The sequence below is a fragment of the Triticum dicoccoides genome, chromosome 1A (assembly GCF_002162155.2).
Source record: "Triticum dicoccoides isolate Atlit2015 ecotype Zavitan chromosome 1A, WEW_v2.0, whole genome shotgun sequence".
Taxonomy (NCBI): Eukaryota; Viridiplantae; Streptophyta; class Magnoliopsida; order Poales; family Poaceae; genus Triticum; species Triticum dicoccoides.
In genome coordinates, this window is record NC_041380.1 from 9,683,382 (window position 1) to 9,694,913 (window position 11,532).

General features: G+C 43.3%; 1 long non-coding RNA gene across 3 annotated transcripts; it reads right to left on the reverse strand.

Moving 5' to 3' along the window:
* Positions 1 to 1,096: 1,096 nt before the first annotated feature.
* Positions 1,097 to 4,596, reverse strand: LOC119283382. 3 transcript variants are annotated; one of them, XR_005139090.1, is made up of 4 exons: positions 3,971 to 4,596; positions 3,777 to 3,871; positions 2,502 to 3,475; positions 1,097 to 1,704 (listed from the first exon to the last, which is right to left on the reverse strand). It is a non-coding gene; the product is annotated as an uncharacterized LOC119283382 (long non-coding RNA). The 3 variants fall into 3 exon arrangements; XR_005139072.1 differs by having other exon boundaries at positions 2,502 to 2,618; positions 2,728 to 3,871; XR_005139066.1 differs by having other exon boundaries at positions 2,502 to 3,871.
* Positions 4,597 to 11,532: the final 6,936 nt, after the last annotated feature.

The window sequence follows — 11,532 nt, forward strand, 5'->3', positions numbered from 1 at the left end:
TCCCGCTTGAACAGTACCTAAAAAATGGTAAAATGTTTTAAGAAAATTCCGATTTTTTTATGGATGCTCGGCTTACTGTCGCAAGCTTGGTTGAAAATATTCATGTGAAACAGAGCAGCAGTGTTTCGTCGGTGAAAAAAAATTATGTGACATTTCTGGGAACATTTGGTCTTCAATTTTTTTTTTGCACAGGCCAAAGTGTTGAACATTTTTGCTTCAACTTTGCAGGTAACATTTGGACGTGACAATGAATATATAAGAATTTAGTTGGGATTATTTTGCACATTTCAAAAACCATTTTCCGCGTGCAGGAGCACATGCCAAATTGGATTACCCAGAAAATGGGCCAGACCATTCGGAATTATTATTGCAGGTGAGCTAGGGGCGCAGTAGCCCGCAAGTCCCTAAACACTTATACATGGGCTGGCACTTGGTGCGGCCCATTTAAAAATATTGTTCGTATTTTAATAATATATAAGTTTTAATCAATAATAATGTATTATATTGATTTATGTATTTTTTTATGAAAATATACCTAAAATTCAGGCGTCTCAATAAAAAATTTCACCTATATAAAAATGTTCATGTGCTTTCATGTGTTTTAAAATATTCTTGTATGTGAATAAAATAATAGTGATGTTTGCTGCGAAAAATTGTGCACTTACACGTGAATAAAATGTTCATGGATTTCATACAAATTTTTTAAACTGTATTTATATATGAAACTAAATATTTACCATGTTATGTGCTACTCGCTCCGTCCAAAAAAGCTTGTCCCAGGCTTGTCTTTTAAATGGACTAGATGACTCGTTGCGTCAATGGCGCAAAGGCCGAGAGGGAGCCAAGTATTGTGAGAATATTTAGACACCCAAGTCAAAAATCAAATGTGGCCAACACTCCCGCATCCTCTACTTGGAAGCCGCCTTTTCTCGCCGGATCTAACATAGATACATGATTCTTCAATAGCAAATTTCAGAGAAAATATAAAACATGGAAGGCTTTAAGTTGTACTATTGAGACCATACCCCCATATCTTCATTTTGTTTCTTTGGAAATCTAAAGATCTAAGAGGATGGTACATGTGAGAAGCTGTGAATCCACAACAAAAGACTAAACTAACTTCCCGACAAACATTTCAAGTTTGGAAGCCACAAAGAAGCAGCCCAGATCTCTCGTTGTAGTGCAGGTACATGTCCTAATCCTGCATCCACAGCCCATAATTTTTCAACACCTAAATCCACAAAATTCAACTGAAGGAAATCATGGCAGAAACATGTGCCGTGGTTTAGAGGCTGTTTGGATTGCAGCCCCGGTTTGCCATGCCAAATATTTGGCGTTGACCACAGCGTGGCGTGTGTTTGTTGGCTTCCGATTATTTGGCTCACCCTAAGCCCTGTAGCTCCTCCCGTTCAATACGTAGCCAATTTTTTGGCAAACAGTTAGCGGCGGAATCCTGCACCAAATTATTGGTGTGCCATCGTTGGCAAGGCAGGGCAACCATGGGCAGGATACAAACAGGCCTTTACGTTTCCGAGAAGGACTTCTTGGCATTTTTGTGCAGGTTGGACACAGCAATCCTCGCTGCGAGCTGCAGAAGAACCACACAGGCACCTTCCTTCACCTTGCCCTTGGGGGGGAGGGGGACAACACTTGCAGCGCCGCGACAAGCTTGCTCCGAGTGTAATCATCAGCATTCTTAGATACCTAAACAAACAATCAAAAAAGAACAGGCTATGAGCAATCAAAAAAGAGGAATTATACAGCCTCAAAAGTATATACGCATGAAATAATATTATTCATTTGACAATTAGTCCCAAACAGAGATATGACCCAACCGCTTCTCTAGGAGTGCCCATACGATCCGTGTTTAAATTTCAACAATATTTTTCCAGCCCATATAGCACACAATATTTATGTATGCGTCTCGGAAAGGAAAGAAGCTTAAATCCCAGTCCCAATACAGCCAGAACTACATTGAGATACATTTCGTCAAGGAATCACAGAAGTGTAAGGCTAAGATTAAATTATAAAGACTATATCCCTCCTTCCCCACCAAAATGTGGCCACATTCAGGCTTTGTCATCCCTAAACTAAATTTCAGACCATTTGAAGATCACAACCAAACTTACTTTCTTAGAAACACCACCATGTAAAACACAGTAAGCATTCTAATACAAAAATGTGCTCTTACATTGATATGCCCAGGAATTAGATCTCCTTAAACCTTACTTTACAATGATATACATCTCTGGGATGTGAAACGGACAATCCTACTGAGCATAATCATCATGTTTGTGGAAAAGATAAAGGATTATAGCTAACTAATGCATGCTGTTTATTAAACAATTAGCACCCGAATGCAAACCTAAGGGCCTCTGCATAGCATGATAAGGAATAAGGATATTAAATGTTCAATCTGATTCTTTTGCTATAAAAAATGCCTCAAAGTAATACTATAAGAAAGGAACAAAATAGGAGGAGACGGGGTACCATGCTCTCACCTACAATAATTTCCTTCCATCTATGGGTTTTCCCTAGTACTGATCAAACCATCTTTAAATATCAGTGATGCACGCCAATTTTTGTTCAACACACCAAGAGGAACCCAACAAATACACCTGCAAGCAATAAAAGATGGGTTAAAAGTTCACCCATCTAAGCAGGTATCCAACCAAAATCAGAAAAAAGAATATAGGATGGTATAATTCCTTCAGGATATCGACGAACCAGATTAGAGCAGATTGACAGGAGTATCAATACCTCAGAACTCCTTTGGGCCTGTTCATATGCGAATAATGTTTCCAACTGACCATGCCTCGTTATATTATATTGCAATAGAAGTATAATATAGATTTAGGAAATTGAAAATAAAGTAATACCATTCATTTCAACAGAAAATAAATGGTTGGTGAACAAATAGATGGCAGAGAATTAGAATCAGGACAGAGAGAAGGATACCTTTGGCGGCACCACGTCACAAACAGGAGGTTGCAGCAAATCCTGCTCGAGTTGAAAGCAAGTCGATGGCCTAGCAAAAGAAAAGGACAGCCAGCCAAAGGCAAGGAAATCTAAGGTGCAGATCCGCATATACTTGCAAGTGCACCAACAAGAAAAGTATCTCTTTTCTGGTCCTCTATCCGTGCTATTTAAAAAGAAGATCTGCACTGACCAAAGTGAGAACAATAACCAAAGTAAACATCTAAAAATTAAGGACAGAGCATCTTCAACATTACCTATGTACTCATTCAGAAAACCAGAAGCACCTCAACTAACCATTGAAAACGGTGCCCTGAAATAGGATCCCATACATGAGGCTATATGCATAAATAACAACCAAGGCAAAATCAAAAGAAATAAAAATATGTGCAATACATAAGCATTGCCTGTGTTGCTGTAGAAATGAAACAACCTAGTAACAGTGGCGTACAGTCGCGCTGCCGACACACCACAAGATAAGCCTTGTGAATAAACCCCCCTATTGCAAGAAACAAAAGATGGTTCAAATAAGCAAGGACAATATTAATTTAAGTGAACTCTGTGTTCCCATGGTACATTCATAAGCTTTGTCCAGCTCTGTACATGCTGTCAATTTTTAGTTCATCTTTATCCTACAACATCCATATATTATACAAAACAAATGGATAAGCGGAAAATAAATGGAAATGTACAAATTCTCATTAGCAAGATAAATCACTCCAGCCAACTCTTGCTTCAGTAATGACAACCAACCACCACATACATCCATCCATTATACATAAAGGGGAGAAGTAAATCACCTTGGATGAGAACTAATTAATTATCAAGCTGCTGTAGCTGCCAAACATGCCACAACTAAATACATGGATTCTTCCAATGTAGCTCGCATAGGCACCTGAGTACACAAAAATAGACAGAATAATGCATCAATTAAAAGGAGCCAAAACAAGCAAAGTATATCACGAACAAAAACAAATGAGGAAAGGGTTCATACAGAGAGGGGAAAGAGGCAGTGGAAGGTCAGAATACCAGCAAGCTCCACAACAACTATAGATACCACGACACCATGTCGAGCATATGTAGTTCTTGATAGACAAAACCTTTAGCAAAATAAGATAAACCTCAGTGTACTGACAACACTAAAATTTTGGATATTAGCTGCCAACCATGACTATGTGATATCAAGAAAGAAAATCAGATTATCAAAGAACCTATGAAATAAAGAGAAAAAAACTGGGGAGGAAGAAGATGGCAGGGCCAAAGAAGTGCAACCCAGATGACGGATGAGGGACGGCAACCAGGGAGCAGCAGTTGGTAGTGACGGCCGGCTCCACTCCACTGCGATGCGAGTGCTGCCTTGTTGCACCTTCCCCATGCCCGTCCTCCTCACGCAGAACACCACTGCAGCGCGAGCGCTGCCTTGCTGAGCCTTCCCCATGTCTGTCCTCCTCACGCACAGCAACACCAGATCGATAACATGGGAGTTCCTCACGCACAGCACCACTGCAGCGCGAGTGCTGCCTTGCTGAGCCTTTCCGGGCTAGCAGATGAGGAGAGAAGCGAAGGGGAAGGAGAAGGGGCGGCGGAAGAAGGAAGAGGGGAATGAGCGGAGCTTGAGGGAGGAAGGGGATTGGAGGCTAGAGCGCCCTGTCCTGCGCCCTCCAGCGCTGCCCCGCGCACGTCCGGCGCTGCTCGCTTCCGCTGCGCCCTTCCACAGCCGCCCACGGCCGCCGCCGCCGCGGCCCGACCGCGCCCGCCTCCTTGCACCGCACGCCTACGCCTGCCGTTGCCTTCCGCTTCGCCGCTGCGCGCCCACAGCCGCTGCTGCCGCCGGCGCCACCGTTGTTGAGGGAGTGGAGGGGATGAGGAGCTTGGGAAGGCCGCTGTAGGGAGGGGGAAAAGATTTAGGGTTGGAACGAGGGAACGGGGAATGGAGGAGAAAGCGGACGGGCGCGGGGCTCACCACGGCCTGCACGTCGAGCGCGTCCCTTGCGCGGTGCGGTGGTTTTCCTCTCGTGTGGTGCGCTGCTCCCTGACTGTCTTTTCTCTCACGCGGCGCGGTGTGGTGGTGTTTTCTCTCGCGTGGTATGGTGCGCTCGAGGCATCGGTTGTGTCTAAAGACTCCTTCATCCTTTATATGTTCAACGCGGCGCGGTGTGGTGGTGTTTTCTCTCGCGTGGTATGGTGCGCTCGAGGCATCGGTTGTGTCTAGCGACTCCTTCATCCTTTATATGTTCAACGCGGCGCGGTGTGGTGGTGTTTTCTCTCGCGTGGTATGGTGCGCTCGAGGCATCGGTTGTGTCTAGCGACTCCTTCATCCTTTATATGTTCAATGTTCAATGTTCAGTTCAATGTATTTATCACTAATTTGATGCTAGATAGATCCATTTGAGGGACATGCTTTTTCGGACGGAGGGAGTACAATTTTTCTGTTTCTATTAACTAAAAAATGCTAGTATCTATACCTAATAATAAAGTGATTACTGTTTTTGTCCATCCGTCCCAAAATTACCTCTGAAGTTGCCATAAATGACCCACTATTCCACCCATAAATGAAGAAAAATTATTCGTTTTTATTTCAAAATCACCGCCGGATTTCTTATTATAAATTGATACACTCATCTAACCCAAACACACAAGCAGTGCAATGGCTACAAACTCATTCTTCCACACGGGAGACCATGGTTCAATCCCTCTTTTTCTCCCCTTTTCTCTCTTAGATAGCAAGTGTGCTTCCTCCTCCCTGCACGAGGTAAATGGGCCGGCTCATGTGCGGTCGTCACACCTGCTGTTTCCTATTTTGTTTTTTAATTTCTCATTTATGTTTTTTCTTTTTCCTTCTTTAAATTAATTCGGGATTTCCACAAAATCAATTTTAAAAAATTGAAAATTTTGAAAAACTATTTGAGAAATAATAAAAACTTGTGAATTCAAAAAACATTCGGGAAACCATAAATTTTTCATGATTTCAAAGAATTGTTCACATATTATATTTTCATCATAATTTCAAAGAAGTTCATGATTTTTTGAAAAATGCTGGCGTATTCAACACATATTTTGGTATTTTTTTAAAAGTGACTATGAAATTTAAGCAAGTGATTAGAAAAATTAAGGCAGATCCGTAAACAAAGCACAAAACGAACGGTTATGTAGTGGTTTTATTAAGGGATCTGCAGAGGTATTTTTATGATTTTATTTAGTCACTCGCGGATTAGTTTTTGTAAGCTATATGAAAATGACCAAGCGTCTATTTTGCCTCCATACACAACTATGTTTATTCTGGTACGACAGTTTTACTAGTTATGGAAAACACCGCTATGTTAGGTCAAGGCGAGACATATCATTCATCAGTCTAGCTCAGGCAAGGTCCATCAATGCAGTTTCCTTAGCTAAAAAAATGTTTCGTTGTGGTGCCTTAGGAAATCAAGTTGTGACGAGACCATCACTTTTTTAGTTTTTGAAATGATTTTTTAAAAGTCTCTTATCTCATCTTGACATCACTCAGACAAACTTTGTGAAATGACATTCTAAAAGTCCTTATCTCATCCTAGCAATTGATTAGGACTTTTTTATCTCTACCAGGTCTGCATAATCTGATTGTTTTTTGGGGTGACAATGCACATGCATATTTGCTATGAGTATAAAGGTTATAATTAACCACATCGCGATGTTGATACTACTCCATCCTACTTGAGCAATTTTATTACAAGCTACTCTCTCTGTAAAGAAATATAAGAGTGTTTAGATCACTAAAGTAGTGATCTAAAACATTCTTATGTTTCTTTACCATATGAATATATACACAAACAATATTTACCAGATACTTTTTTTGCTGTTATAGATGTTTATATTTGTTCCTATAAAATTTGTCAAACTCCATGAAGTTCAATTCGGCACAAAACTATAAACCCTATTTTGATATGGAGCATATCTAATATATTTTTTAGAAAAAACTGCTAAGCTTTAAAGATCATATGAATAATAAGGGGAATACACAAGTGATGATGGGGTTGGCTTAACCAAACATGGTGGCCTTGATCCCTGACTTCCGAACTATTATCTCATGATTGAACAATACGTTCCTCTGCTTGTCCCAGACATATTTTCAACAAATTTGCTTAGATTCCGACGTGATGAGCATGTTTTGTAATAGCTATGAATAAATGTTGTGGATTTGCAGATCTATATATGTATTGTGCTTCTTCTTGATCGCCCATTTGCTGAATCTTGATCCCGCGCTTAATGTGTTCGTTTATACAGCAGAGAAATACTCCCTACATTTCAATATAGTGTGTATTTGGTTCTTTTAAAGTTTGATTTTAATCAAATTTATAGGACCTAGCATCAATACCGACTATGTGCGAGTCGGTCAGTTCATGTTGGCTCGTCAGTCCACGTCTAGATTGTTAGAATATAAGTTGGGTTAAATATAGAGATAAGAAGTAGAGATTGAATAGGTTTAAACCATGTATTACTTGTCCTCTACTCCAAATCTCTATTCCTCCGTTGTACCTCTATATATACCCCCACAAGGGTCAGATCAATACAACAACAACAAACATTAGTCATCCTACAATTTCCACATGGTATTAGAGCGGTTAGTCTCACGACGCCGATCCTAGAACCTTCCACCACCTCCGCAGCGCGCCGCCCCCGTGGAGATTAATCTACTCTCCCGGGGGCGCGGCACTCCATCGTCAAAGAGTCCATCAACTCCGTAGAATAGATCAATTCCTTAGATTAGAATCAATTTAGTTTCTAAAGTTTCTCAGATTGCTTTCTTTTATAGCCAACAAATCTGACGACCCTCAAATCTGGTGAGAAATTGCACAGATCGGTGCAACTCGATCCACCGCCAGGCGCATCTTCCTCGGCTCGGCGACCGCCTCTGGCCAACACCTCCCCAGCGCGATCTACATCAACACCACGCGCCATCAGCAGCCGGCCACGCATACGAGCGCGTCAACACCAGCCGACGACATAAGTGCGATCCCATCTACGTCGACCCGCGCCGCCAGGGCTCCTGCCTCCACCGACCGGCTTCATCAACTCAGCGAGCAAGGACTCCCTCCTGCAGCGCTCATGTACTGCTGCATCGACCTCCATGGATCGCGCGCATGGGTGCAGGGCAGGATCGAGGCGCTGGACATCCAGTCTTCCTCCATCGGCTGAGGACAGCCCAGCACGATCGTGGCCCAGGAGGGTTCCACCACCAACGCACCGAGCGACCTACACCGAGCCGCTGCATCGAGTGATCTACACCGAGCACATCATCGAGCCGAACGACTACACCGATTGATCTGCACTGCGTCGGCAAACTGCATCGACCGATCGAACCATCTGCACCGAGCCCCGATCCGCATCGACTACATGCGCGCAAGGAGCAGCAAGGAACACGGCCATGTGCACATGCATACGTGCATGGCAAAACTCACCAAGACGCCCGTGCGTACGCGCATTGGATGGAGCATTGGACTTCAGCCACGGGCCTTCTGCAACGATCGAAAGGCAACGCCATGCCGGTCTCTGCGATCCACGGTTGGGAACAATTATCATCGCCATCTGATTCTGATCTGGCCGATGACCACAACACCTAGCTGCACGTCAACATCTTCATCGAGCAGGCTCGCGGCGCCGGACACCGGGAGGGCCAGCAGGTTTTCGACTTCAAAGCACGCGCACGAACGCGGTCTCCACCAAGACGACTCCATCAACCTGACGGCCACTCGGGCGCTGTCATGCCGTCTACACCAAGCCGACACATCGATCTACACCGAACGATCTGCATCAATATTCGACGACCCAAGCCGAACGACATTAACCTGTACGACTACGCCGGGCTATGAGCCAACATACTTCTTCAGCACGGCGCCGCATCGACACTTCGTCGCCACGAGGGACTCCTCCAACGGGATGCATCATCGTCGACACGCCGCTGCAACGCCATCGCCGACACATCATCGCCAAGGTCTTCATCAACGGGGTCCTCATCAACATTTTCGCCAACGCACCGCCGCCTCGTCCACAAGATGGACACCTAGCGTCCTCTGACAGACTTTTCTGCAAGACGCGACCTCGACGACGGCATTGACCGCGTCACGATGACGGCAACGACCGTGTCATCCACGACGGCACGACTGCATCAACACGGCGTCACTATAGTGACGACCCTACAGGGCCACACGGTTCTGGCAAAACCGATGTGTGCTCGATGGGCCTCCTCCAGTCTTGGCAAAACCGGCGGACTCATCGCCGACGGCACCCTCTAACATCCGCAAGGTGCATCGTCCACGTCTGCAGCTCCGTCATAGCGCATTTTTTTTGCGCATCCGGCTTTGTGCGGCTTCATCATCCACGACGACTACACCATCGACCACGACTACATCGACCACGGCTACATCACCATGATCGGCTATCTCGACATCGACATTAATGGCTTGGTCTACAGCAACACATCGGCAACAACTCCAGTCAACAGCGTCCGCGTCGTCACCAGCGTCCACACCACTCTCACTGTGACTGCGGGAGGGAATAGAGGAGAGTCCAGGGAGGCACCAGAAGGGGACGCTGTGCCGATGTACGCCATCAGTTTCAACAGCATCTAAATACCACCGTGGCTCCCAGCAATACTCCAGCCACAGCTCCCGAGTGTGTTCATCGCACAAAATCAGACAAATTAAAGAGAACAAACAGGTGAGCCACACATGTCAAACATTAAATTTTTCTGAATTACCAACCTTTATCTCTGAACTAAGCTTTGAGAGGTATGTCCGAGGCTAACCTTTCATCAGTTTGTACATTAGTTTATAGAGGGAGTATTTCAGAGGCTTATCTTCATCAGTTTGTTGGCGTGATTTTCAGTGTCTCCTTTTGGCTTGATTCTTCAGAAACAACAGTTATCTGTAAGTGCATTTCAATGTGCAATGTTATCAGACTCTGGCTTGTGAAAATATCCTCCTTTTCGAACAAAAAATAATACTTGTGAAAAAATGTTCGATCAAGGAAGGGTCATATAAACAAATGTTATAAGAAAACCTGTCCTAAAATATATAATGTGCAGAAAAACCCAAAACAACTACTACAGTCATAGTAGATGAACAGAAATAGTAGGGATGTAAAGCAGTACCTGAGCATACAAAAGCACATGGCCACAACACTGTCAGGCATGGCATTCTGGTATGGCTTCACCTTGGCATGCATTTCCCTGAACAAAACCTTGGCCATCATCATTCTGGTATGGCTTCACCTTGGCATTCTGGTATGGACTCACCTTAGCATTCAGGTTCGATTTCTGTGCCTTGCACAAACATCTCTCTTTCTTGGCGTAACAACTCTATCATGGGAACTGTTTGAATTCTCCCGGCGATGCATTCAAGAGACGCTGATAAGCAGCAGCCCTCCAACAATAGAGGCACTTGCTAGTGAGCTTGTGACCAACAACGACATCAGCGTCCGGTTCCCGAACAAATTCATCTTCATGGGAATCAAAGATTTTGTGGCCACTGACTTTGTCCAGTCCAAGGTAGTAGCTTCGTCGTTCAATTGAGTAGATAGTACCTAAATAAACCTGCTTATTAAGAGCAAAAAAGTTAACATCATGGTCCTAGTGCATCATATATGACTGAAATAAATAAATAAATAAATAAATAAATAGAATGAGTGAATATATAAAAGCCCGTAATTACACACGCAAAGATGATCTGCATAAGAAATTTCTATTGTATGGGAAACAAAACAAATAACCTTGCAAGTTCATGAAGTAGAGGAGATTTATTGATACTTATATATTTCAAGTCATCAGTTCCTGGGCAAAGGCATATCGTCTTCCATGTTCTATATGAATATTGTGACACAAACTATATTCACGTAGACCAGAATTGGCTGCATGGGGAAAAAAACACCTACATATCCTACCGGTGTCATGATTCCCACTCGCCATCTGTGCTGAAAAAAACCAAGAAACTGCACAAACATACATGCTGCAATGACGATTGTTAACTTGTTCATGATCATGACTATACTAAGGTCAAAGTAAAGCATTTGCATTCTTTTCAGAGTCTTCGAAGGTTCTCTTGGTTCAGCTGGCACCCCATAAAGGGCAAGCGCAACACTGAAATCCAAGATGCCATGATTGGCTTAGCCAGGATCATACAACCGACACAGAAATTTGGAAATACCGGGCGGTTACACAGCCGATGTAGTCTCTTCATCATATCCATCTACAACTTTCAGATCTGATATCTTCCTACTTGCAGAACTACAGAAACTGCTGCAGTTTGATTAAGTACAGTTTGAAAAAAAAATTAATCCATAGCTGGCATAGTACCTAAGCATACTAATAGTAACCTTCCTGCACTGCAATTATAAATTCTGAAGTTCAGAGCATATATAGATCTCTGAACAAACCATACACATAATTGACATTAAAACACCTAAATAATAAGAGACAGCTAATTAGCTGCTGCAAGCTTGCCATCCTTTTATTCCTTACACTCCACACTTCAACTTTTAAGAAAATTGCTGAAATTAACAAATACATTGGGCTAGAAATTATTA